This window comes from Emys orbicularis, chromosome 5 (genome assembly GCF_028017835.1).
Source record: "Emys orbicularis isolate rEmyOrb1 chromosome 5, rEmyOrb1.hap1, whole genome shotgun sequence".
NCBI lineage: Eukaryota > Metazoa > Chordata > Testudines > Emydidae > Emys > Emys orbicularis.
The window spans coordinates 99,934,946-99,957,019 of NC_088687.1; positions in this window are offsets into that span (position 1 = coordinate 99,934,946).

The following is a 22,074-nucleotide window of genomic DNA, read 5'->3' on the forward strand; positions in this document are numbered from 1 at the left end:
TTGTGAGTGCTTGACATTGCAACCTTAATATTATTTTAAGTTTTGTGTATGTGATTTCCTTTAAAAAAAAAACTGAACAAAACAGAAATTCTATCGTGTGGCATTATATTGACACCCACATGGTTCATCAGTAGGATTGGAACCGTTAGATCCACTACACAGACCTCTGAAACTTGAATCAACAGGGTAACGGATAACGCTAGTAAGGTAGTCAGCTTCTATGTGGACCAGCCACTAGGGTGGAATGAGACAATTTTCCATCATTTTTCAAAGAGGAATGCTGGGATTTGGGAATCCTTGGCTCCATTCCAGGTTCTGGAGAGGAATGTGCCCTGCACAGACCTTCTGCCCCTGCGCCTCCCAAGTTTGACCCTTTCTTCCCATGTCCCCTCCAGCCTGTCCCTGTGCTAGTCCTATTTCCTTATCCTAGTTTCATCCCCCACTCCAGCTTCCTGTACCAGTCTTCTATCCCACCCCGGCTCATCCCGGTACCAGTCTTTGTCCAGCCAGTCCTAGTCTGCCCCTCCAAACTCCATATACGATCCCACTCTTCCCCCAGCCCAGCTCCCGCTCCCAATTTCCCCCTCCACTTTCCTTGCCCAGCCAGATCCAATCTCCCCCACCAAACACACCCGTTCCCAGTCTTCCCTTTGCTCCTCTGTTCCAATCTATTATCTCTTCCCCCGACCCTGAACTCTGTGCATTTCAGTCAGTTTCCTTCCACCTCCTCCTGCTGCCAGGGCCACAACAGGAATAGCACTGAGAGCACAGAAGAAAGGCCTGGTGCCACAGCAACCCCTAGCTTCCAGGATCAGAACTGCAGAGAAAGTCCTGCTCCTGCAACCTCAGGGGTTGTACAGAAAGAATCTTTGGGGAAATGTAACAGTGAAACCCTAATAAGTATCTACTGAACACATGATGTGCCTTTTTTTGTTTTAAAGGACTTGGTCAAATTTGAGTAGTTTTCCATGGAGACAGCAACAGGCATCTCTCTGACACAAAAGTCACCCTTGCAAAAAACAAAACATGCAGGCACTAGAACCTCTCAACAACAACAAGCTGAAATATTTCTTTTCAATATTGACAAACAACGTAGTTTCCCTAATCTCATTCTCTGAAAAGGATGAATCATTTTGCTGAAACTTGGGGGGAGGGGGTAGAGAACCCACCCTCAGGCAGACAGTTGGCATAGTAAGTTTCAGTCCAAATGGTTAAAGGTTGGCAAAGCGATAAGCAACTGAAAACAGGGTCTTATAATGGGAAGTGTCAGGCAACTTTAATTATAGGCTGTGCTATTAGCTCCACTTAAAATAACTCATAACCTTCCGGGGCTAAGTACGTCATACCACTGGCAAACTGGAGAGGTTTCACCTTCAATGATATATGAAACTTAACTTTAGTCCTTATGGGTCATCAGATATTGAAATGCCAAACCATCATTGGTGCAGAACTGATTATCGCCTATCTGATTTACTTGTGTAATTTTGGAAAGTTTCATATTTAAAAGATATTTGAAAAAGGTATTTTGAAAACAGGCATTTGATGCTGCCCCAGAATTTGGAACATTGGAAGAGGTTCAGAGGAGATGAATTAGTGGGCATAGCACAGATAGGATGATCAAAGATGCATGATAAATGCAATTTATCATATGGCTCTTATCACAGAGAACCGATCTTGTATTAAACTGCTCAAACACAAGGGTCATTGTCCACTGACAACTTGCACCCCAGAGCTAAGACTGCATGGGCAACCAGTGGGACTGGTATTGAGTATTATACTCGGTTTACATCTGCTCATTGGTCTACACTTGCCTGGTCACTCCATGCTCACCGCTTAATGAAACAATTACATGACTTTCCAGCCACTAGGCCACAAGTTTCCCCCCATATATCTAAATCCATCCATATTTCTATGTTATGGAGCAGTAACCAACATGGAGCCAAATGTTGCCTTCAGTCAGGGACCTCCAGTTCCTACTGAAGACTATTTTAATTGCAGACACATGAGGGCAGAATTTGATCTCCTTTATAGATCCAGTGAGGTCATATGGCTTCCTTCCAATCTGGAATGTTGGTATGAAATCCCAGGTGACCAAAGAGGAAAATAGGCGAGAAAATTCACTCAAGTAATGTATCAAATAAAGTCCCTACTCCACTTAAGCAACAGCTACTGTTTAAGGTTACATCTATGTGGAATACTTCCAATTAAAGTCAATTAACCTCTGAACAATCCCCTCCCCTCCCCCAAGTTCAAGTTGAATATAAGAGAATTAAAGTGACAAGCCTATCCCTGCAATAATATTTTGCATGTAGCTTTTTGGAAGAAAGAGGAGGGGTTGCTTTCTCCAGTTATTATGAAAAGCTGTCAGGTACACCCTATCATGTTGGGGCATGCATTCTAGCAAGTAACGCCTCCAAGAACAAGATAAGGATATTACTAATTTTGAATACATCAGAAGAACTGAGAAAAATTGTAAGACGCATTATTTTCAGATAATGTTATATTTATACAGAAAAAGATATGGAAAAGAACTGCGTAAGGGACAAATCCAATTGAGTTCTTTTATCTTCCATCAACATACACCTTGAGGGAATAAATATCTGTCACAAGGGTAAATGAGGTCCACAAAGCAGTGAAGCTGTGTCAGTCATTTAACTGTAACATGAATAGCACGCCGGAACATTCTACGGTTTCCAATGCTAAAAATGTCTTTTTATTAACGGGTTCTGCAAAGCTGTTTGTTCTCTCCATATTACTCAGAAAACAAAACAAAGGTGATACCAGCAAGCCACAACTATATCTTTCCTAAGCGCTTAACTATACATTACATATGTATATTCAAAGTGAAATCATTTTCTGGTAAACCTAGGGGGGTTTCTTTTTTGTTTATTTTGTTTAAGTAATATGCAGCACAGCTTCCTTGTATTATCTGATTACTATATTTAAAATATGGGTTATGGCTTAGTTCAGCTCAACACTTCAACAGCAAAATTACTATTGAATAAATTGGAGGGGTTATTTACCTGTCTCTTCTGATTGCATACCATGCCAGCTGATAGTCTGTTGCATATGCATCCCTTTACTCTGCAAATATTAGGTCAATTTAAGGTTAAACTTGGATAGCTAAAGAATACGATGTAAACCAATGTGGTAGGTTAGGTCTCCAGTACAGATACTACTGTCAGTGTGATGATTAACTTCAAACATTAAAGCGTGTGAGTTTGAGCCAAGTCCATCTATGCAGCAAGCACGTACAGCTCCTCCAATGAAAGATTTCCACAGAGATGCAGACGCTGATATAGACATTTTTGCCAGTGTTGCATTTGGCCTGTTTCTTCTTTTCAGGGTTGAGGAAAGAGATGGGTTTATGGAGAAATACTTGCAAGCAATAAACCTATCAATCCAGTTGAAAAACAGCTGAATTTCAATTTAAAATTTTAGTTTTACTGTTTTCTATTCCCTCCCCCCACCCAGAAATGCTATTTCCTTGGATTTCTCTGAGTTCTCTGCTGCCAAGGACCCTGTTAAATGTTTGCAACCAACAGCTCTTTTATTTTGTTTTCAATGGTGAATTAGCCATAGTATCATTCGACTCAGTTCACACTCCATTAAGGAAGAAATATAGCTAAGCCTTTCTGTTCACTTCTACACTTTCATAAAAAGCAGAGATTAATATGAACACAGCACATGGCTAAATTCAGTAACAGGAAAGTATGCAATTTATAAGGCTGCTCTGTCCCTCCCAGGTGACATCAATCCAACAGAAAGGAAAAATGGAATGGAAATTCCATTTGAAAGAAGAGTCTAGAGGGCTTGGGGGAAAAAACAAGCATGCAAGGACACATAACAAATGAATTAAAGACAGCATTCTGTTACAGCTGGAATCCAGCACACATTACAGATGAGCCAATGATGAGCCAAAACACACAGTGCCGTTCCTGACCACAGGTCACACAAGAGGTATTGTTTTAGTCAAATTTTCAGATGTTAATACTTGTGTCAGGCGTAGGTGGTGTAAGAAAACCAGTGACTATTTAGAATGGCACCACTTTTATCACAGAATCTATGGCCAACGATTGAAGGACTTTGCTGTGTAGATGTTTACCATTTCATCCATCACCATCCACAAGCATTTCTGTGGCTACCAATGCCAAGATCTACATGAGAATTAAACAGAAGTAAAAACAGAAGTAAAATTCATAACCATCGAAAACAGTGACTCAACTTGAGCAGCAAGACTTCTATTCAGAGATAGCTGTGGTGAGACACTGGTTTGTTTAGAGACAACACCATCAGCAATTAAAGCTGGGGTTCTCAAACTGGGGGTCAGGACCCCTCAGGGGGTCACGAGGTTATTACATGGGGGGTTGCGAACTGTCAGCCTCCACCCCAAACCCCGCTTTGCCTCCAGCATTTATAATGGTGTTAAATATGTAAAAAAGTGTTTTTCACTAATAAGGGGGGGGGGTTGCACACAGAGGCTTGCTATGTGAAAGGGGTCACCAGTACAAAAGTTTGAGAACCACTGAATTAATGCAAGTGTAGAATATGGATACTACTAGAAAGAAATATGTTGTAACTACAAACCAGTGAATGTTACACACACACACACACACACACACAAGATTAAAGAATTGGTGAGGAGAAAAAACAAGAGGGAGGTACTTTTTGTAAAGCAATAAATGTTAAAAATGTAACAAATAAAATTGTTTCATATGACTTCAACTTTCCCCTTTCCCTAAATGCCCTGATTGTTCACCATAACAACGTACACCATTAAAGTTCTATGCATTGACCTCACATAAAATTTAGTTCCTTATTATGTACCTTATGAAAGATAATAGCGCACCATATTTATCCTGTGAATGTCATCTACCTGAAAATAAAAGATTTACTTAATCTATTGGATTTAATTCACAAGTCCTTAAAAGCAAACATAGTTCTGAAATATCTATGAGGTAACATTGAAATCCAAAAATATACAGTAATTTATGCAACAGTTCAGTGTTTAAAGCAAATCCCAGATACCAGCAGACAGGCAACTACGACTCTTAACAAGGTTTCTAGCAAGTTCCTGAAGATTACTTTGCCAAGTCAAACTTCCTAAGAAAATAATTTACTAAAAAGCCTGTTTTAAAGGGAACCAGTCTTTTTAACACAGTATGTTATCATTCTCCTCCTTTCAGTGTATTAACTATGCACTCAGGCAGCTTTTGGGGAGATGTTTTCCTATTGCTAAACTTCACAAATATTGCAGAGCTGTGTACAATACATACACTGAAAAACAAATACTGCAGTATACAGACGTTTCTTCGTTAGTTCTGAACCATGATCCAAGATATGAGCAGAAGTTCAGCCCCTCAACTTTGTCTTGGCTATTTCCTACTATTATATTTGACTCTTTCACACAGACTCTGAAGTAAACGTCTAAATTCCTGTGGGGATAGTGCAAGGACCTGAAGTAAGGCTATAAACTCTGCTAAGCCCTGTCAAACTAAAGATAAGGCATAAACTTTTTTATTTTCTCACAAAGTGACATTATTCAGGGACAAGGCGAAAAATCTGGAAGTGAAAAACTTTTTCCAGAAGTAATATAGAGTGGTTACCATTGAAAAATCAGCATTTATCCACAGTGGTGTCTGAAATAATCTAAATTTATGAAAATAATGAGGTAAGAAATATACGTGGCACTATGCAGGGGTATGAAATAACTATCTATACAAGTCAACTTTTAAAAAATGGTGACCACTTACATATATTACACCAAATTGATTAAATTAACAGCAACTTGAACTCAATGAAAAATTGTGGGTTTAATGAAATCACTAAATCTACTCTAAACCACTGCTCTTTTCATTATAAAAGTTTCATAATGTTACCTGGGCTTCTATTTAGTGAAGCAAACAAAATACCTTTCCAGATGTCCATAGTTAAACACAAAGATGGAGTTTCTGGAAGGTTGACAATGTTAACAACTGAAAGTCGAATATCAATTCCTGGCTTGAAGATCCATGTTTCCAGAAGAAAGATCTTTTAAATGAAACACTCCATCACTATTAATGACATAACATATTATTGGGGTATTCTGTACATTTGATTTTTTTGTAAGCAAAGCTATATTTTCATATTAACAAATAAAATGCATTCTCATTCCTGCATATGCTTAATCAAATTTAGTATGTAGGTCCTAAATTTAGAAGCAGGCCAACATTTTAATGTCCAAGTTCCATTTGGTTCTAGCAAAGCACAATTTATGGGCTGCTGTTAACAGAAGCAGCAGCCACCCTGAATTTGGAAGCAAATTAAAATCATGCTTGACAGCTGTATTTTGAGCATATTTACCCATGGTGATTGTCAAAATCCTATACTGTGAGCTCTCTGACTGGGCAGGGATTCTTTTGTCTTTGGATTACTTGTTTATGCAGTGCCTAGTATAACGAGGCCCTGATCCCTGAATCCTTAGCTGCTGCCACAATACAAAATAATACTGATCAACACAGATGTTCTCCTAGGGCGCACAGTATTTATGAACGAATCATGAATCGCTCCTTATTAAGCCATGTGCGGAAGCCAATGATAACAGCTGACGTTTCAGAGTATCTTGAGATGTAGCTATCTTTTATTAGTCCCTAAAGCCAAGACAGCTCGGTCAGTAGATAAAATAGATTACCCACGCATAATATTTTCCGCTATGAATTCTTATCTTCTGAGAAGCCATTAAAATGCTAAATAGAAGTATATGGGCAACAGCTGCAACCACGAGGAGTCCAAGGAACCAGTCAGGATGTGCTTAGTACCTCCTACCAAGATGGGCTGAAAGCCTAATACCAACAAGTTCTTTTGGACATAGTGTCCTCTTTGCTTTCTGCCCTTAGCAGACTCACACCAAAAAATGCTAGGAGTACCTTGAGATTTAGCTCAACAAACAGCTTAGTTCAATTATGTACTGTACGCTCATGAAATGAATTTGACCATTTGCTCTTGGATATAGAAGCTAAGCAAGAAATAAATACTCCCAAGTATTCAGCATGGCAGCTATATTGAAGCTTTATCTCCAACTCTGAAAAAGCATCAAAAATTGGATGTTTTCCTCCAGGGCTGTACCAAATACTCATTATGTCAGCTATTAAGTGTGTGCAACAGAAAGAACAGAGAATCTAGATTTATCAGACTTGAACAGCAACTGAAGTGTTTGAGCACTGATGCTCTGGAAGTGTGCAATCATGTGCAGAATACTATAACTGGACGCATGTTAAAATGTTGTAAAACTTACCTTATTTTTCACTAAGTTCTTGTAAACCAGAGCTACAGTTTTAGGTGGAACCAGTCTCTGGAGTTCAAAATAAAATATGTTTCACTGAGAGTGGAAAAAATATTGACTTTCTAGAAACCATTTCCACCCTAGTGTGCGCGCACTGGGGTGAGTCATACATACTTCTTTCCAGTTCATTCACCCTAGTGACTATATACTATGTCAAGCCAACTGTAGCTTATATAATAAACAAGATCTTATGATAAAGGAAGGAATGTCCCTCAGGTGCATCAGTCAGCTAGTAAACAGTACAGCTGTTTCTGGACTACAGTGTTAGTATTCCAGATTTCTCCAGGCATGTGACATAGTAGAATGGGAATAAAGAAAGAAAAAGTTATCCTCTACATTTTATAAATATACTTATGGTGTCTACTCATTAAAAATAATATTTTTAAAGTACTGACAACAGACTAAAGGCCTGATCCTCTTTCCAAGGAAGTCAATGGGTGTTTTGGATCTGTGCACAGCATTTATAATTTACTCATCACATTGGTATGCCATAGTGCTTACAAAGGACAGTTGGAGCAGGATTGGGTTACAAGTCAAAAGGCAAGGGGACATTTATGAGGTTTTTGTTTTAAACAACTAATCTATATCACCGTAGACAGATGTACTCACTGTTAAATTCACTTTTGAGGGGTTTTGGGGAGGGGGCGGGGGGGGGAGAGTCTTTTTTCCCTAGACTAGTATTTTACTGTAGACATATTTAGAAAAACCAACAACAAAAGGCAAATAGATGCATAGAAACATTACTTTCAAACAAGTGAAAAGTAACTCCCTGCATGAATAAGAGCCTAAAACCAGATGAAATTTAAAAATTTCAGGTAGCAGGAGTTCAGCAAACAACAAAACAATACTATTTACATGATTTCTCCCACTACCACCAAGTTACCTGGGGCATCGTACAAGCAAATATTGAAAAAAAAATCCAACATAATACAATATCCAACCTCTTAAAACCTCTTAGTATAGACCCAAGAATGGTATTTCTACAAAAAGAACAGGAGTACTTGTATTTGTTAGTCTCTAAGGTGCCACAACAAATACAAGTACTCCTGTTCTTTTTGCGGATACAGACTAACACGGCTGCTACTCTGAAACCTGGTATTTCTACAAGTACCTTTGAAGTTAAAAATGTGCTTATAACAAACTGAGGAGGGATAAAACAAGATGAATTTCAGAGGTGAGTGAGTGACATACTAGGGACCCTCACAGGAGAGTTATGATCACCTGCTGACCTCAGGCACCATGGTGAAATCCTAAAACTGTGGATGGTGTGTGAACGTCTATGCAAGTCAATAATAGGCCCAAGGAGCAGGTCTCCAAGGCAAAGTTGTGGTATTCACCAATAGTACAAACTTAGTCAATTGGACATCTTGTAGGCAGCCAACGTCCCTCCTTTTTTCTTTAATTTAAGACCAGGGTAAATAAATCACCCTGTAATGAATGCGCGTGCACACACACACACACACACACACACACACACACACACACACACGTTAAGTCACATTTTTGTTTCTACATAGGTTAGCAATGTTTTAACATGAAAATTATGCAGGGAAACATTGCTTCAACTATCAAAAGGGGTTTAGTATATAATGGATATAAGTAACCTCCATTATTGCTGGGATTTACTGTCCTAAATCTACAAAGCAATTAGTGACAGAACAGGCACCATAACTCATATGGGCATATCATAAGCCTAAAGGTTTTGCACCCATAGATAATTTTTACTTTACCTTTAAAGTCAGTTTACAATCATTCTGCTGTGAATGTAATCTGCAGTTTGTAGTGTTTTGTGGTAACAGCAAATTAGAAACAGTGACTCCCCCACCTCCCAAAAAGCCGCCATCTTCTTTTGAAAGAAAAGTTAATAGATTCTAAGGTACCATTGTGATCATCTATGCTGACCTCCTGTAGAGCACAGGTCACAGAACTTCCCCAAAATAAATCCTACAGCATATCTTTTAGAAGAACATCCAATCCTGATTTAAGAATTGTCAGTGATGAAGAATCCATCACGACCCTTGGTAAATTGTTCCAATGGTTAAATCACCCTCACTGTTAAAAATGAACACCTAAATTCCAGTATGGATTTATCTAGCTTCAACTTTGAGGGACTGAATAGTGTTATACCTTTCTTCATTAGGCTGAAGAGCCTATTATTAAATACTTATTCCCCATGTAGGTACTTAAAAACAGTAATCCTGCCACTCCTTAACCTTCTCTTTGGTAAACTAAGCAGATTGAGCTCATTGAGTCTACCATTATAAGGAATGTTTTCTAATCTTTTGATCATTCTCGTGGCTCTTCTCTGAACCCTCTCCAATTTATCAACATCCTTCTTGAATTGTGGGCACCTGAACTGGATGCAGTATTGCATGCAGCAGAAGCATTCTTTATTCCAAGCTGTATATATTTAGCCATATTAAAACACATTTTGTTTGCTTGCTTGCGCCCAGTTCACCAAGCAATGTGATTGCTCTTAATCAGTGACCTGTCAATTTTGTAATTTACCACTCCCCCAGTTTTTCTGTCACCTGCAAACTTTATTAGTAATGATTTTATGTTTTCTTCCAAGTTATTGATAAAAATTTAAAATAGTGCAGGGCCAAAAACCAACCCCTGCGGGACCCCACTGGAAACAGACCCGCTTAGTGACAATTCCGCATTCACAATTACATTTTGAGACCATCAGTTAGCCAGTGTTTAAACAATGTAATGTGTGGCATGTTAATTTTATATCATTCTAAATTTTTTTTAATCAAAATGTTGTGCTGTATCAAGTCAAATGCCTTACAAAGGTCTAAGTATATTACATCAACACTATTATCTTTATCAACCAAACTTGTAATCTAATTTTTTTTAAATGATATCAAGTTAGTTTGACAGGATCTGTTTTCCATAAACCAGTGTTGATTTGCAATTATTACATTACTTTAATTATTACATTACATTTCTGGCACTTTAATTCTTTATTAACGGAGTCCCATATTAGCCACTCCATTATTTTGCCTGGGATCAATGTCAGGTTGACAGACTTATAATCACCCAGGTCATCCCATTTACCCCTTTTAAAAAGGGACACAACATTGGATTTCTTCCAGTCTTCTGGAACTTCCATGGTGCTCCAAAACTTATTGAAAAATCAACATTAATGGTCCAGCGATCTCCTCAGTCAGTCTTTTAAAATTCTTGGATGCAAGTTATCTGAACCTGATGATTTAAAAATATCTAACTTTAGTAGCTTCTGTTTAACATCCTCCAGAGATGCTAGTGGGATGGAAAGAATGTCACCATCACCATATGATGAGACTATATCACCCCTTTTCCCACAAATGCAGAACAGAAATGTTTATTTAACTCTTCTGCTTTTTTGCACCATTTCTATCTAGTAATGGACCAATACCATTGCCAGAATTATTTTTGTTCCTAATATATTTAACAAACTCCTCCTTATTGTCCTTAACTTTGTTGGTCATATATTTCCCCTTGGGTTCCTTGGCTTCCTTTATCAATTTTTGACAATTCCTAACTTCTGATCAACTTCCCCTTTCTTCCATTTGTTATAATTTTTTACAGTTGCCTTCACTTCCCCACTAGACGCCAGGTTGGTTTTTTAGCCAGAATTATATTACAAAGTTAGTTATGCATTAAATGAGGCATCCAGGACAATTGTATTTTCATTCTTGAATGTTTAAACAGTCTTGGTGCATCAAATCTTTCTAAAACTGGCACCAGAACTCCAAAATACGTACTTCGGAATCACCACATTTAGCACCTGCCTAGAAGAGAGATACTAATAGGATTTGAGTTCTCCTGTCACCATAAAAGTAGTTAAGATTGGAATTCCTGCACTGGGACTGTCTGGGTTTAACAGGATAAAAGAGTTCATAGTACTTTAGAATATATTACAGGATTAAAAGAATCACTATCATAAAATTGGGATGTCAAGAGGAATATTGAAAGATTTATCTCAGTTTAAGATACTCACCAACCCTGCAATAGGGGTCGACAGTCTGTTGATCTTTTTTACCAGTCCAGGCTTTATTGCATTCAGCAACCTGTCATGAGAAAGAAATATTTAAAAATTAGTTACAAAATATGAATAAAAAGCCTTTTGCCCAGCATGTAAGTAACTAAATTACATCCTTGAAAGGGAAGAAACACCTATAAAATCATTAACAGAGTATTAAATAAAATTTCCAAAATTTATAACTCTAGATCAGGTCAGTGTCTATAAGACCTTGATAAGCTTTGATCCAAATCAGGTCACCACACTCCACATTCGGAGGACCAGACACAGCACAGTGGAGGACTGAGTGGGGGAGGAAAAGTCAGGGTGCTTATAAAGGAGTGGGATGGAGAGGATAAAATTGCAGCTTCTTTATTGTAGGGGTAAGGAAAGGGAAAGGTGTGTGCCCCTCCAAGCAGCCAACAAGGAGGCCCCAAACTTTTTGCATGTGCATTTGAGGTTGAATTATGACCCTGAAGTACTCTCACACACTTGGGGTGGTGATCTTCCCCCTCAAAAACTAAAAGGCAAATAAAATAACCCCAACTATTTTTAAAACAAAAACATTCTCATGATTTGGGGGGCCCAATTCATGATTTTTTAATGCTCAGTGTCTACAATATTGCAGTTACCCATTCACCAAACTTAGGGGAGATGTGTGAAAACAACTTCACAGTTCTTCTCCATGAAACTCAAACAGGACATAACAACATTTGTAGCTCCGTGGATCTAGGAGGAGGTGAGTAGGAAGCAGAGGCCAGGGGCAAAGCAGCAGGCCTGGAGCCAGGAGTAGTCAATCCTTTCACATCATCCCTCAGAAATGGACTACATAAAAAAAGTAACACTGACTATCAGCATTATCTTGCATGCAAATCCCATGCACTCCCTAAAACACACACACCTTCAGAGGGAGCCGGAGGTGGATGCAGATGAAACTCCCAATTCAGCTCCTGGGGAAGCCATGTTGTCAAGGGATCAGGATGGCCTGGGAACTACCTCCCCTTTTCTTCCCTCCGCTACCTACCCAGTAAGTACAGACACTAAGCCAGGGACCTACTCTAGATTCCAGGTGGAAGGCCTCACAGAAGCTCCTCCTTTTTCTATTTTTGTACTCCTCCTATGTCCTTTGAGACCCTTCACGCATTCCATAGGGAGGGAGAATAACCCCCATTCTCCCTCTCCGAAGAGGACAATCAGCCCAAAGTGCTCAAAGTTAAACTGCAGATTCACCACAAAGAGGTGTTGATGTGCCTCATGGTTAGAGTATATCCAAAGATTTTAAATGTCCAAAAATTGCCAAACTATGATCACAGAATGTCTTATAATAAACTCCAATATTTTACGAGACAAAAGCCTAATACCATGAGGTAAAGAATTTAACCAATCCACCACAGAGAAAACATCAGATGAGAAAATTTATTTCATTTTCAAGGTCTTTATATACCTTGTGTGGGGAAAAGGCAATGTTAGGGCGCTCAGTTAATATTTTTAAAATCCTAAATGATAACCTTAGTTTGTAGGATGGAAGGGATATATCTTATTTTCCAATAAGTCTGAGCACTCTAAGTCAGTGGTTCCCAAACATTCCCCCCCTTCCCCCCGCCGCCTCCCAAGGACCCCTTTGGCATCTTACCAAGTGTCCCAGACTGCTTTAATTTCTGTACTACCAGAATGTCCCCGCTAGCATTACCTCACATGCAAAATGCACAAGAGGTCACATTGTATGGAGGATGCAAATTTTGTCCTCCATACAGCAAAGTGCCAGAAAACCATTCCAGCGCATTCTGGCCCTCAATCAAGGGACAGATGACTGCATAACCCATGGCAGATCACCAAGAGTCCAGGGACACCACTTTGGGAACCACTGCTCTAAATTAACTGAATCTCCATTCCAGAATCCACCATTTGATGGCCTGCTGTGACTGCAGGTGGAAATAAATAAAAGCAAAGATTCTGACATGTTTTACTTGCAGGTTTGCATATTTACTATGGCCTGGTCTACACTACAAGGTTAGGTCTTTTATCTAGGATGACCCTAACAGTCCTCCAGCAGCTGTCCCACAATGTCTGATACTGACCCCTCTGCTCACAAGAATTCTGCTGCTCAGGGATCACAGACACCAGAAGCCACCCACCCCCTATAAAGCCCCATTAATTTTTGAAATTCTTTTCCTGACTGTCCAGCTTGGTGAACATGCCTAGCAGCTTGCCATTATTATGCAATTGTCCTGCTGACCATACTGGTGACATGCTCCAGATGTGCTCTAGCCTGTAGTAGACCGGAGATACTGGATCTCCTGGCCTTGAGGGGAGAGCAGGTTATGTGAGCACAGCTACGGACCAACCGTAGAAACACACATCTATGAGCAGATTGTGTGGGGGATGCAGGAGAAGGGGTTCAAACAGGGACCAGCAGCAGTGCCGCATGAAAGCCAAGACACTGCGGCAGGCATATCAGAAGGCCAGGGAATCCAACAGCCAATCCAGTGCTGAGCCGCAGACCTGCCACTTTCATGAAGTGCTGCATGCAATACTTGGCGGAGACTCCATCACCAACCTGCACACCACTGTAGATACCTCAGAGGAGCCAGAGTCACAGGCCCCTGCCATGAACAGCGAGGATAAGAAGGATGGGGAACATGCGACCAGGAGGTCCAGCTATGCTGTGAGCCAGGACCTATTTGAGACTCCACTGCAGTCCAGTCGGTCCTGGCATTCGAGCACGGGAGCACCCAATGCAGGGGAAAGAACCTCAGATAACTATGTAAATGTATTTCCCATTACAGCAATGGCATCCCCAACTTAGCAGGATGCAGTTATTGACTTTTCAGGAATTTATTCACACTAGAAGAGGAAACAGTACAACAAAGAGGTAGAGTTATGTGCTTTTCATTTCCCCTGTAGAGTTAGGTGGGGCGGGGGCCCCATTGGGAGCAGTTTGTTTATGTACACAGGGATGTCCCTTGGATCCTTCTGAGAGAACTCAATAAAATTTTCATAGAGATACTCTGCAGTCCTCTCCCAAAGGTTTTAGGGATGGCAGCCTTATTTCTTCCTCCGTGGTAGGACACTTTCCCACACCATTCCACAATGACTTTGGCAGGTACCATTGCAGTAAACAGGCTAGCACACGGGTGGGCAAACTACGGCCCGTGGGCCAGATGCAGCCCACCAGCTGTTTTAATTTGGCTTTGAGCTTCCACTGAGGAGCGGGGTCTGGAGCTTGCCCCGCTCTGGTGCTCTAGCCGAGGAGCAGGGTCGGGGGCCGCTCCACGCAGCTCCCGGAAGCAGCAGCACAGCCCCCTCCGGCTCCTATGCCGCTAGGGGCAGCCAGGGATCTCTGTTCTGCACGCTGCCCCTGTCCCAAGTGCAGCCCCTGCAGCTCCCATTGGCAAGGAACCACAGCCAATTGGAGCTGCAGGCAGTGCCTGCTGATGGGGCAGTGTGCAGAGCCGCCGGGCTGCACCTCGCATAGGAGGCGGAGAAAGGACATGCCGCTGCTTCCGGGAGCTGCTTGAGGTAAGTGCCGCCCAGAGCCTGCACCCCTGAGTCTCTCCCCACACCCCAACCCCCTGCCCCAGCCCTGATCCCCCTCCCGCCTTCCGAACCCCTCATCCCCAGCCCCACCCCAGAGCCCGCACCCCGAGGCATTGCAGCCTTGACGGTTCCCCCTCCACACCCGCAGAACACCGGAATCAGTTAAGGAGGAGAAAGAAAAGGACTCGGGATGACATGATCAGTGAGATCCTGAAAGCCAGTGCTGCATCAAAACTGCGAAAGAGGGCCTGGAGGACGAATACTGCAGACTGTATGGAGAAGAAAAGAGCAGACAGGAGAAAGGCCATGGGGTCCCGGCAGGAAGATGCACCAAGACATAAGGGGCTTCTCCAGCAGCAAACACAGATGCTGCAGACTCTTGGGGACCTACAGATAGAAGAAACATGGACTCACCCTCTATTTGCAGTCCATGGAAAACTCCACTGCAGCACTTCCCTACACCCACCTCATCATTCCATATGGCATCAGGGGCTGCATTCCTACCCCATCACTCTGCACCAGGGCACAGTAAGGACACCCCCAGATTCACACACACTGACCTATGAGAGCCATGGCTAATATATGTGTAGCTAAAATGGACATGAATGTTCCTTCCCCTTCTTAAATTTTTGGAACACGGCTTAATTAAGGCTTTAATGTATTTGCTTTTAACTTGTACAGAAGTTTTTTAATAAGTGTTTTTGATACTCAGTAAAACTGTATTATTTGGAAAGTTAGCTCCCAACACATGCTGCAGAATGCCTGGCGGTACTGAAAGCACCCACTTTCTTGTTATTGTGCACTGTGACAACTCTTAGGGTCAGTGACAAACACTGTAATAATCATAAATGCACAGTACACCACAAAATTAATAGGTGCATTCTCAGTGTTATATTCATAGATGTACACCAAGCACCATACAATCCTAACAGACTCCCAAACTGCTGTCCCAAGGTGAGCATAGGAAACCACAATGCGTTATGTGGCTCACTGCTGAAGTGTTCTTTCAAAGCCTCCCTGAGCCGTGTAGCTCCATGTTGAGCTTTTCTGATAGCTCTTGTGCCTGACTACTCAACTCAGCAGACAGCCGCTCCATCTCCACGCTCCACCCCAGCAGCAACGTTTCCCACCCTTTGCTTCACAGATATTATGCAGGACACAGCAGACAGCTATAACTGTTGGGATATTTTTCTTACTGAAATACAATCTTTGAGTGAACAACACCAGCGCCACTTCAATCCACCAAAAGCACATTCAATTGTCATTCTGCAACGGCTCATCTGGTAGCTCAATCTTTCCTTGCTGCTGTCGAGGTGGCCAGTGTACAGCTTCATGAGGCAGGGCAGTAAGGGCTAGGCTGAGTCCCACAGGATCACTATTGGCATTGCAACATCACCAATGGTAATCCACTGGTCTGGAAAGTCAGTCTCTTCTTGTAGCTTTCTGAACAGTCCTGTGTTCTTATAGACGCGAGCTCATGCACCTTCGCTGACCGGCCAACACGGATGTCAGTGAAGCATTCCCAATGATCCACCAGCGCTTGCATAAACATAGCAAAATAGCCATTTCTGTTGATGTACTCTCTGGCGAGGTGGGCTGGTGCCAAAATAGGGATACACGTGCCATTCATCCCAATGGAGCGGTGGAGCAAATCCTATTGCTGCAAATCTATCCATTATGTCCTGCACATTGCTGAGAGTCACAGTCCTGCAAAGCAGGAAACAATTAGCAGCCATGCATACTTGCATGACAATGGCCCCCACAGTGGCTTTTCCAACTCCAAAATGACGTCCCACTGACCAGTCGGAATCCAGCATTGCAAGTTTTCACTGCAATCACCACTCGCTTCTCCACTGTCAAGACAGCTCTCATTTTGGTGTCCCTGTGCTGGAGGGCTGGCCCAAGCTCAGAACGCAGATCCACGCCTTGTACGTCCAAAAGTTCTGCAGCCACCACTCATCATCTCAAGCCTGCCTTATGCGATCCCATCAGTCAGGGATCGTTCTGCAGGCCCAAAAGCAGCACTCCATCATCTGCAACTGCTCTGTGAACTCCACCAATAACCTTGAATTGGTTCTTGGGATGTCCTACAGCAATCTGCCAGCTGGGAAATTGTCATGTTCCCTGTGGTGATTCAGTATTTGCAGAGCCACAAGAAGGATTGTGCATCCGGTGTTTGCAATGTCCATGAGAGTAGTACAGAGCTGTGCAGGCTCCATGTGTCTGTCAGCGATGGCGGACAGCAACAAGTCCCACACCGATTCGCAGGATTTCCAAAATAGGCTAAAAAATTATGGGCTAGAGATGGCATAATGGGGTGGAAAAAACTGCATGATGGGAACTTGACTCCCTAATCCCAGTCATCCTGCGTGATTTTCTTCTGCCCCACCTTGCATTGTCAGAACTTCACGTACTGGACGGTGGTGAGATGCACACTGGGATACTTACCCACTGTGCAGTGCACTGTGCATCAAAACAAGCACTCCTGGGGAGTACATGCAGTGCCAACGCAAGGACCCAAGGATGCATGCCGACGCAAGCTATGTCATCAGAAGTTTGTAGTGTACACATGCCCTTAATATGCTTTCAGTTTAATCCTCTCTTATGTTTACATGTACAAACTGACATCTGCTCGATTTAAGGGAAAAATCTGACAACAGGATTATTTCCAATACATACTAGACATAATAGAAAAGCACATGTATACCTATTAAACATTTTAAAACAATTCATATTTTTCTTCCATCCACACAGAATTCCACAAGTAACAGAACGTCTGATTTTATTTAACAGTTTACAAAAAAAAAAAAAAAAAAAAAGACAGTACCTCTTCTTCCAAAATATACATTTATATTCAAGTCACTGATTTCTCTTCCAGACCTGCACAGCAGCAAGCCCATAAACCAATATTTTATGTTGCGGTAGCTGCAACGGTCAACATACACATTTTTCCTCAAGGATTCTTCCCTCCCTGAAGACTCTAGTTTAATAGATCCTTCTATCTAGTCTACTAGTTTTGCAGGTTAGTAAATTAAATGTTGCCTCAGGGAAAAAGTGAGACACTCGCAACAGAGCAGCATTCATTTAATCCCCTCATGGTGCATAAATTATGAACGATAACCTATATTGCAGGTTCTCACCAGGAATAGAAAGCAAGTCATGGAGGTCTTAATGGATATCCCAAATGTCAGACTATTTTTAAAAGATCTTCAAAATAGTTTGCACTAGCATAATTGTAGATTAAAATTAAGGTTAGGGGGGAGATGGGAGGGAGAAGGGAAGGGTTCCAGGAGAGGAAAACAAACAATTGGGTTAGCCCAGAACAGTTTATAACCTAGAAGAAGAAAGGTATGGAGAAATGTTGGTGAAGCATCGTGAAAAAGATCACTCATATTTAGATCATTTCCCTTAGGGAAGCAAACAGTGTCTCCAGGACAACCGGGCACTTTCTTCCCAGCTCTCATTTACTCAGAAGCATGCCAAAGGGAACTTTCCTCCAAAGCAGACTGGCTGTTTTTAAATGCACTCTCTAAAGGATTAGGCTGGCTGCCAAAATACCAAGTACCTGAAACGTATTCAGCCACCAGTCAGGCCGAGAGTCGCCATTTATGAAGGAAACCATCGGGAGATTTTTCAGTCTAATCCAATTACTATTTGTTCATATTTCTCTACCCAGTTACTATATACAGTTACTCCTCTCTCCCTGTCCAATCCCCACCATGCATGCACACACATGCTATATTTTTAAGTAAATTCTACACAGGCTCAAATGAAGCATTCCTCTTTATATTTAATGTCATTAACTCTACCTGGTGTCTCATTCAACTATACAGAGTATTCCCCAGAAATTAATGGACTTCAATAGAAGTGTTCAATAGAAACAGGCTGCACTGGTCTAAAAACTGGGGGGAGCGGGGGAAGAAAGTTGACATTTCATGTATTCAGAATATAGGCAGCTTCATTCAGTCCATACAATGCTGGAAATAAAGTGCAAAACTGAACATCTAATTATGGTTTAAAAAGTGTAATTAGTCCAAGTGAAAGTAGTCAAGACATTCGCAAATAACTAGAGATTCTTTGTCTTTTTCTAGTTCCATAAAAGTAGCCCCCAGCATCCTGTAAAATAGTACTATGAAATGTGTCATGCACTTTATGTTGGAAAAATTACTAGAAATTTGCCCAATATTTTAATTTGCTGCATAACAGTGTTTTAAAGTTATCCAGTTGTACAATGTAGAACACAGAAGCAACAAATTCCTTCCCAATACACACACAGGCAATCAATTTACTCCCGAAAACACAAGTTTTAACTACTGACTTTGTTGCCTGATCTTGAACAGAAACAAATGTCATTACTGTTCATAAATTTATCCACCCCTTTTTAAAATTCAACCACAGTACAATTTGTCTCGTTGGCTTCCTGGGGCAGTGAATTCCAGACTGACTATATGCTGTAAATAGTGATATTCCACTTATCTGTTCTACATTTAACTGTCCTTTAGTCAAGGTTGGATGAACATTAATGGGACCTTGTGACGGGGTGTATCACAACCCTTCTCTCTGGGCCGAGGAGGCCACACCCCCTCGGCTCTGCTGGGCATGCTCCAGCTGGAGACAGGATATAAAAGGCAGCAGCTCAGTGTGGGCTGACTGCCAGCAAGGAAGGAGGTGACTCCTGAGGGAGGATCACCTGAAGTCCAGGACACAGAGGCCAGCCAGCCAGAGACGGGCCCCGACACACAGGCTCAGGATGCCACAGAAAGGGGAGAGACCGTGAAGACCCAGAGATGGCGAACTACAGAGAACTGGGTAGGAAGCGACTCAGGGAAACTTTGTGGGGAAGCGGTTGTAGAACCATAGACAGGCTCGGCATGTTTCGGTAGGCTCCCTGCCGAGCAGGTGGTGGGCAACCCCGCCACCGACAGGGCCCTGGTTTGGGACCCAGTGGAGACGGCAGGCCCCAGTCCCCCTATCCTGGCCACCGCCCATTCCATGGTGGTGGCCTAGCTCACCAACACTATTGCCTCTAGCCGTGCGGCCACACCACCCTGATAGCAAGGGCTGTATTGCTGACTCTGGCCGCTAGGCCGCACCACCCTGATAGCAAGCGTTGGGCTACTGACTCTGGCCGCTAGGTTGCACTGAGCTGGTACCAAGGGCCGGGTTACTGACTCTGGTCGCTAGACCACAGTGCCCTGATAGCAAGAGCCAGGCTACTGACTAAGGCCCCAGGGCCATGCAGCCTCAAGACCAGGTGCAGCCCTACAGACTCAGCCGCAAGGCTGTAACATACCTCTCCCCTACCCCAAAGGGTGACGTGGTGTATCAGCCCTGCGACAGATCTCTATAGCCACCAAAATCCACCTACCCCAAGTGTTCTTGACAATTTCTCAGACATATGCTGACATGAAACTACACCTATTTATATCAGGATTTCCACAGTCTGGGTTTCGGCGTATGTGTCTGGGTGCCATTTGAAAAGCCCTGATGTCCAGTTTTTTGATCTGTGGAAACCGCTCGCTGCTGATTTGAATTTAACCGCTAAGAGACGCTTACCCAGCAAATGCTCACCACCCTCTTGAAGATGGGGACAGAGCCCAGCCAATCACAGCCCGGCACCCAGCCCGCCCAGCCAATCACAGCCTGCAGCTTTTTCTACCCTGCCCACTCCCGACTGCTAAACTGGGGAAAATTCTGAAAGTTTCTCAGTCTGGCGTTTGATGCAGCACAGGAACCAGGTAGGTGTGCAACAAATTGGGGGGTGCTCCCCTCTTCTCCTCTCTCAGGTGAGTGTGCTGCAGAAGGGGGAGCATCTGTTTCTCTTCCTTTAAAACTCCCACTGTGTGTGCACTAGCAGGTGGGACCTTCTTCTCTCAGGTACTAATGCAAATAAGGGGAGTCTCATCCCCAATCTGGGCATTTGTGTAAATGTAGGGGGAATCCTCCCTTTTATCCTAGCTGTATGTGCAAAAGAGGGAGCTCCCTTCCCCTGCTCCCCAGAATGGGTGTGCTAATGAAGCAAACCTGTGTGTGTGTGTGTGTGTGTGTGTGTGTGTGTGTGTGTGTGTGTGTGTGTGTGTGTGTGTAAATGGAGAATTTCAAATGAGTGTCTATAAATGAAAATCCCATGTGTGGGCAATTGTGCTTATTACCCCTAGGATGTGTGGGCAAATGTACCTCAGAGGTGGCAACCCTATGGGGAGAAGGAGGGGGAGAGGACCGAGCAACAGAGGCGGGGCCTTGGGGGAAGAGGCAAGAGCAGGGGTGGGGCAACCCTAATTTACATGTGCAACAGCATGCATTTGTGAAAGGGCAAGATTCTGATTCCTTGACTCACAGTGAGTAGCATCGTATATCAGGAGTAGTCTCATTTAAGTTCTAGCCCCTATTACTATGTGAATAAAGAGCCAGATCATTTAAGGAGTACTCCACCCCTATGAGGCCAGAGCAGACTGGCATCAGCTGCTCCTTTTTGCTCTCCATCAACTCTCATTGTGCCTGGCCCCTTCACCCACACTCTTTCAACTCCCCACTGTCCCTTCATCTGGGTTGCCTGCCAAATGATTACCACTACCCATCCCCTAACCTCAGGGGTGAAAGTAACTTAAAGGACTTACCGGTACGCCGGAGTCCTGAGCAGGGGCGTGGCCTCAACCGGAAGAGGCGTGACCTTTCAAGATTTAAAGGCCTTGGGGCTCCGGCTGTGGCTGGGAGCCCCAGGAGCTACCAGCTGCAGAGTCGGCTGGGAGCCCCGGGGCTCAGGAGCGAATTAAAGGGCCCAGGGCCCCGGGCCCTTTAAATCCCCCCCGGAGCTCCAGCAGCCAGGCTCGGGCGGAGATTTAAAGGGCTCAGGGCTCCTGCCGCTGCGGAGAGCCCTGGGCCCTTTAAAGCGCCACCGCGGAAGCCGGTCCAGTCCGGTACGGCGTACTGGCTCTTGCCGGTACGCCATACCGGACCATACCGGCTTACTTTCACCTCTGCCTAACCTAGTCAGTCTCCCCTAAAACCATATTGAAGAAGAAAGTTCCAATACGGCCCCACTGCTTTCTCCCAACCTATAGGGCCACTCCAGCCAAAAACAGTAGGAAAATACCATCAAAGCAAACAAAGCAAGTTATGTTTAAAATAAAGACCTCTATGGCAAAAAAAAAAAATGCATTTATTTTATGGGTGCAGGGGGAAAAAACGTGGTTTGTAAAAATACAAGAAA